Genomic DNA, 7,652 nt, shown 5'->3' on the forward strand with positions numbered 1-7,652 from the left:
TGAAGCACATCTGCATAAGAAAGCTGTTCAAACTGTCAGAATACGGAAATGTCGAGGATGATGAATGTGACCTCCTTCAGGAGCTCTCGCCATTCTCCCTCACCAGTGAGTCTCTTGTGAATAATGAGGAGTGTGCAAAGCCACATGCTGACGACTTTCCCGCTCTGGACGATCTTTCCGAACTTGCGACTAACATTCACTCCCATGTTATTGATGACTCCGCTGCATATTATGTAGCTGGCTTTCTGATCAAATACTTTCTTCGGAACGCAGGTGAAACTTGCAGTTGCCCACAGTTATTGAAAGACGACAGCGGGACAATCAAGGGTCCCCACCAGTATTTCACAATGCTCAAAGCATACCATGTCCCTAGCAAACTTTTTGGGAATCTGACTGTGCCATCGGAAGCAGCTTTTGCATACGTACAACAACTTGAATCTCACTTTCTTGCCGTAATTGAGGCCACCGCACATCACTCGAAAGTGTGCGACGTTCTGTATCGCCATCTGTCGAGCGTTGGCAATTTTCATTTCTGCTCTGCTGGGTGTCGCAAGGAGTTTCTCAAAATGTTTTGCCGGGTTCGTTTATGCTGGCATGTGCGTTTCGTGAACCGAAACTTGGATAAGGTTAGGTTCCAGTCTTCAATCTCTGGAATACAACTAGACAAGTTCAAAGGTTAGCAGTTAGCGGCAGCTTTACGCAAAGGTATTGGAGTTAAACCCAGTCCCGCAATCACTTTGCTGAAGTCATCACTCGTTATAGCAGACTTCATTATGGCCTTCTATTGACTTCAAGGGAAGTAGGCGCTCCTTCGTTTTATCCATTGTTTTCTTCACCCACTATGATGAGTAGGGACACTACCTGTATTTGCTCGAAGGGATTTGCATGACCTTGAAAAGAAATTTCGTATACTGTCTGTATATTTGTAGCATCTGCTGGCAAACTCTACATGCTATTGTGGGTCAGTTAGTCACTGTGTGCGCTTTATCTCTCTAGCTCAAGTAATACATTGATAACAAAAGCACTTGTTGAAATGCGTTAAAGCGGTTAGTACATATAGTGGTAAGGAACATATAGTGGTACATATAGTGGTAAAGAGGTTTACTTCGGCTATTAGCCGCGTAATAGCGCACTTGTAGCACCAGTTAAGGTGCAGAATTTTGGAGAAGTGAAGACTGCAGTGTATTTCACCTTCACCTTGAACGCTGCCAATACGTAACAGCAACACTCAGTAGCAAATCACTTAGGCTCTAAGTTTTTCATGAAGGCGACACATAAGAGGAAAAATGCCAGCCACTGTTGTAGCAGAACGTTTGTTTTTCATGTAATGGGCAAGCTCCAAAGTATCACCTTTTCGAGAGCAACCAGCGAATGTTCGAGCAGCAATTTTTTTTTTTTTACATTTTGGGCTAGCTGCTTTTAAGGACAGACTACGCACTCTATCTTTGCTTTTCTGATATCTTGCGTCGTGTGGTTTTTGCGCCATCTTTCTTTCTCTGTGCATTATTTTGGTTAACCACAGTCGTGACTAGCGACTTAAGTGCTGTGTGTATGTTGCGCCTTCCTTCATCATTTTTGTGCGCCGCGTTTGTTCCATGCATTCTTGCCCACTGGGCGCTGATCAGCGCTCCATACTTCACCAGCTTGCCGGCTTCCGCCAACATTTGTGCTTTCTGTGTATTTGTTGCAATATTTGTTAACTTTGTAAGCAAAGATGCAGGTATATTTCTACACCTTGCATTTCTGTACGGTGCTCTTCTCATTTTGTGCTTTTCTCTGCTCAGCCTATATGTTGCCTTGGAATAAAAACATTGTGGGAACTCTGTCTCTTTGATACATATGACCGCTTGTACTAAAATAAAGACAAGCGCGATGGAAAAGCTGTAGTGAATTATGATTACCTCTATCTCTATCTTTTATAACTTAATAGAAATAAAAATTGCGTCACGACCTCACTTCACACCAACAATTGAACTACACAAAATAGGGAATCGCTAAACCAAAACGACAAATAATATCGTTGCCATTTGGGTGACGAAAAGTGGTCTGAAATGACAAGCTTCCGCTACAGCCTAATGTCAGTTACGCGCGGTAATCCAAATTTCGCGCCTGTGAAACCGAAACCGGAAGTGCAGGCCAGTTGCTCTCACCAACCGCCAGGCGCGCTAGAGTGGATTGGGCCGCTGGGGGTGTATGGGAGTGTCCGCTCTTAACTTTTTTTTCTTTCTCTATGATAAGACTGCCTTTCGTAAGTGTGCCTTTTCGCGCAAAAAGGCACGTTTCTTTATCACGCCTTGCCATTCTCACAAGCCTATACTTTCCCTAATATTACGAAACGGTGCTTTAAGCTTTAAGGTAAGGTCGGTTTTTCAATGCAAGCCTAAATAAATTGTACGTGGGGTACAAACATACATGTGTTTGCGTAAACTCAGCTTTTATGCACTATGTGCCGGAAAAAGTATTGTGCTGTTGGCACAAACGCTTTTCCTTTATAGAAAACAAGCCATGGCTGAGATAGCTGACATATTGTATCCTTGTGGCACCAATCTTTAATGGAATGATTTGCTTTTGCAAGCAGTGCGCTTTTCCTTTGAAATCTATAACTGTCTTCGTGTGAACGAACCACCAGCCGCTCATTCCGAATGGAGCCGTAGTAATAATCAAAATTGCACTCTCGCTACTTCAAGAGACCCACAATGGTGCGCAGGCTTCCCTACATAACATTTTCTTTCTTCTTCAAAGGGTGCTGGACATATGGGAAGGGCGATGGAATAATTATTAGACAGCACATCAGCAGCTCATATCTTTATTCTTAAATTTTATTTTTTACCATTCAATATTCCTTTATTTCTCTTTCCTTAGCACACTATATTTCGTCTCATACTACGTAGCTAGGCAATGCACCAATGTGTCGCGAAGAGAGTTAACCGCGGACCCCTTTTTCTGTTTTTCCGAGAATGTTGTGGGTCCTTCGATGCGGGGAAAGCCTTTGTGCATAAATAACAGCGATGGCGCCTCGGGACTCTGCTCCCGCCTGGCTGACGACGCCGCACCTGAGACGTAACTGAGTGCACGTCTTGCGCCCTCTTCCCGCGCTCGGCTCTATCACGAGTCAAAAATTGAATACATATGGACGAATTGTTTTTGTATGCGGAGTGTGTACGCCACTATTTTTGGCCTCTTAAACTCTGACTCTTACTGGATGCTGCCGGCCTGCCTGATTAGTCGAAATAACCCATTGATGGAGAAGCCTGCGCCTCCCGCGGGTCCCTTGGATGTTGCAGAAAGTCATTTAAGGAAGGGTTTGAGCAGTTTTGAAGAGGGCAAGGAGACAGCAGCACATGGCGCACTTCACCAAGGGAGGCCAGGCTGGTCAGGCAGGCTGGTGACGACGGGTATGACATCGTTTTGTATGTAAATATTTGTACCGTGTAAACTTAAAGTAAATGCCCAGTTAATAAACCTAGTTGTTCGAATGGTACTTCTCGTCGTCGTACCTGCGAATCTGGACTTGCCCCTGCCAGGGCTCATCACCCTTCATCTTCGTCTCCCTGGTGAGCTGATGCGTCAGATTTCTAAGAACTGCATCACTTCGCTATAAATTTATGATGTCCTATTGTTGTTACTGCCAAACACTTTAGAGGAAAAGCTTTCCCAAAAAACTTCGCCACAGCGAAGACACCGCCAAGTTTCTACAACTCAATATTGTAATGCTAAAAATATTAAAGAAATATCATTGCGATTACAGTTATATGGACACATCAGCCGCATTTCTGCCCTCGCCGTCGCCATGAGGTTCTGTATGATAGAAAGCGTGTAAGGATGAGCCGGCGAATGCGGTTCAATTTCGCGAGTGCGAGCGACGAACGCGGCCCAGGCACTTGCCTTCACCTGTGGCGCGCAAGGCAGAGAAGTGAGGCGAGGGAGGAGTGGCGTTCTGCTGCGGCGGCTGCTACGGTAGGTGCCTCGATAGACGTCCGCACACGAAGTTTCATCCTAGTGTTCCTGTATATGCTCCCGCAGGGAGCAGAGTTGCGCATACTTTTTCCGGCGCCGCTCGCACCGCTATTGGCCGAGCGCGAAAAATGACGTCAAATGATCCGCGCCGCTGCGAAGCCAACTTTACGGGCGCATCGCCGACTCATGCGGACTCGTCGTTTCCGTCAGTACCATCGCCATTGCAATCAGTGGACCGTCGATCGTGCGTTCAGGGGAGCAGCTAGAAGCTCTTGCATCTTGAATCTTTTTCTATTTGCAGATTTGCTGTTACTAAATAGTAAGCACTACTAAATAGTAAGTACTACTAAATAGTAATAGTAAATAAAAGTAAGCTTTGCTTAAAATGTGCACATGTCAACATTTGAAATGCGCTTAAATCTGTGTCTGCACCGCATGTATCGAAGACGTGCAGCTGTTGTGAACGATGGTTAGTGATAAATGGCGCTCTGTTAACGGTCACTGACATAACTGCAGGCACGATAGCCCTCTTGGCGACGGTCATTAATCGGCTGGTTTCGGCAGCCAAAATGCGCTAAGTGTCCACCTTACGTGTGTGAAGTTTTAAACACTCTTTAAAACATTTCTTGCTTTCTGGCCATGATAAGGCAACTTCATATACATGCTGAAAATCATTGCACCGCTGTTTGTGGCAACGTACTGCGCGTTTGCGAGCGAACTTTGGAGCTGTTCGAGCCACGGGAGTATATTATTTTGGGGAATCGAAGGCGGTCCCACCCCATATTTGTACGTTCGTGTGTGTGTTTGTATATGCGTGTTTACATAGGTACATACAAAGTTTCGGTTGGTTGGAAGCCCACCCCCTCCGGCTGCACGAATGACTCGTTCGAGCGTAGCCTGTATTAACAAGTGCCCTTTGCTAAGCGCCTGCGAACAATTGGCGCTTGTAGCTCGCGACCACCAGAGAAAAAGGCGGAACACCGCGCGGCATTTGGCTCCTGCGCGCGCGAGGAGTGGCTTCGCTGCAGAGCTGGATCACGGCGGCGGAACTATGCGCAACTCTGCTCCCTGCGGGAGCATATACAGGAACACTATTTCATCCTAGACGCCAGCGCTCGTTTCTCCCCTGGCGGAACCATTTCACCTCCAAAGGGCGTACGTTTCCGCCGCTTCTCTTAACAGTCGCGCCCGGGTTCAGTTCGCGCTGCGCGCGAGACATGTCTTGTTTGCGACAGTGCCTCTTGGGATGACCGTAAATTATTATTGTGTTGGTAACTGTCATGACCGCAATGTAAACCCGAAAGGGTTGATGCCACTACTGGTAATGATAATGCCACTACTGATAATGGCAACCTGCTGTTCATGATCTGAAAATGCCTGCCGAACGCACCGCAGCCCATTCTTATTCTTCTGATTATTTCAGTCTCATGATCCCGATCCGCAGTCACTACCTGTCCTAAGTAGATGTATTCCCTTACCACTTCCAGTGCCTCGCTACCTGTCGTAAACTGCTGTTCTCTTCCGAGACTCTTAAGCATTACTTTAGTTTTATGCAGATTAATGTTTAGACCCACCCTTCAGCTTTGCCTCTCCAGGTTAGGGAGCATGCATTGCAGTTGGTCCCCTGAGTTACTAAGCAAGGCAATATCATCAGCGAATTGCAAGTTACTAAGGTATTCTCCATTAACTCTTATCCCCAATTCTCCCCAATCCAGGTCTCTGAATACCTCCTGTAAACACGCTGTGAATAGCATTGGAGAGATCGTATCTCCCTGTCTGACGGACGCCTTTCTTTATCGGAATTTTGTTGCTTTCTTTATGGAGGACTACGGTGGCTGTGGAGCCGCTATAGATATCTTTAAGTATTTTTACATACGGCTCGTCTACGCTCTGATTCCCCAATGCCTCCATGACTGCTGAGGTTTCGACTGAATCAAACGGTTTCTCGTAATCAATAAAAGCTATATATAAAGGTTGGTTATATTCCGCACATTTTTCTATCATCTGATTGATAGCGTGAATATGGTCTATTGTTGAGTATCCTTTACGGAATCCTGCCTGGTCCTTTGGTTGACGGAAGTCTAAGGTGTTCCTGATTCTATTTGCAATTACTTTAGTAAATACTTTGTAGGCAACGGACAGTAAGCTGACCGGTCTATAATTTTTCAAGTCTTTGGAGTCCCCTTTCTTATGGATTAGGATTATGTTAGCGTTTTTCCAAGATTCCGGTACGCTTGAAGTCATGAGGCATTGCGTATACAGGGTGGCCAGTTTCTCTAGAACAATCTGCCCACCATCCTTTAACAAATCTGCTGTTACCTGATCCTCCCCAGCTGCCTTCCCCCTTTGCATACCTTCCAAGGCTTTCTTTAGTTCTTCCGGCGTTACCTGTGGGATTTCGAATTCCTCTAAACTACTATCTCTTCCATTATCATCGTGGGTGCCACTGGTGCTATATAAATCTCTATAGAACTCCTCAGCCACTTGAACTATGTCATCCATATTAGTAATGATATTGCCGGCTTTGTTTCTTAAGGCATACATCTGATTCTTGCCAATTCCTAGTTTCTTCTTCACTGCTTTTAGGCTTCCTCCGTTCTTGAGAGCATGTTCCATTCTATCCATATTATACTTCCTTATGTCAGCTGTCTTACGCTTGTTGATTAACTTCGAAAGTTCTGCCAGTTCTATTCTAGCTGTAGGGTTGGAAGCTTTCATACATTGGCGTTTCTTGATGAGGTCTTTCGTCTCCTGCGATAGTTTACTGGTATCCTGTCTAACGGAGTTACCACCGACTTCTATTGCACACTCCTTAATGATGTCCACAAGATTGTCATTCATTGCTTCAACACTGAGGTCCTCTTCTTGAGTTAAAGCCGGATACCTGTTCTGTAGCTTGATCTGGAATTCCTCTATTTTCCCTCTTACCGCTAACTCATTGATCGGCTTCTGGTATAGTCAGGCGCTAATCCTGAATTTCATACTTTCCCTCGTGACGTATATAAAGAAGAAAGCAGGTAGACGTAAAACAGGAAGTCGTGATAAAATAAAGCTATACGCAAGGATATAAAGTTGGCCTTTCTAAACCACCCAATAACCAGCATACGTGTTTAGTATGGCAGGCGGAAATATGATCTCGAAGCACTAAAAGAGTGCAGAGCACTTTTTACCTGAATATATTAGATCAAGCTGGCACAAAGCTGTTCAGAAAAAAAAAGGTAAATACTCATGCGACTACCAGGAGTACGTACAAGAAACACACGGGCGATACTAATTGGGCCAATGAGGCGCTAATCTTCCTGCAAATTGTTGCGAGGAGCCTCAGGTACGTTCTCGCACGAGCGAACGGAGTTGGCGCGCAGTGAAGCACGTACGTAAGGCTCCTCGCAACGGCTTCCAAATAAAAAAAACCGAAAACAACAGCAGAAATAAAAATGATCTAAAACAACGCACTAGGAGCCATATAACACAGTGTGTTTGTCTCTAAGGGTTAAAACTTCTTTAATTAATGACTACGCCGATATAAGCAGCAGTTGTAGTCTCTTTACGGATGCACAGCCGGATGCCGCGCGTGGCTCACAACGGAGCCGTAGATTTGCGGCAAGCGCACTCGTTCTACGTTACAGAAGCTCCATCGATGCCCTAAGATCCCTACATAAATATATCCTTATATCCCCAAGGTCACTGGACAAATA

The sequence above is a fragment of the Dermacentor andersoni genome, chromosome 2, assembly GCF_023375885.2.
Source record: "Dermacentor andersoni chromosome 2, qqDerAnde1_hic_scaffold, whole genome shotgun sequence".
In the NCBI taxonomy this organism is placed as follows: domain Eukaryota; kingdom Metazoa; phylum Arthropoda; class Arachnida; order Ixodida; family Ixodidae; genus Dermacentor; species Dermacentor andersoni.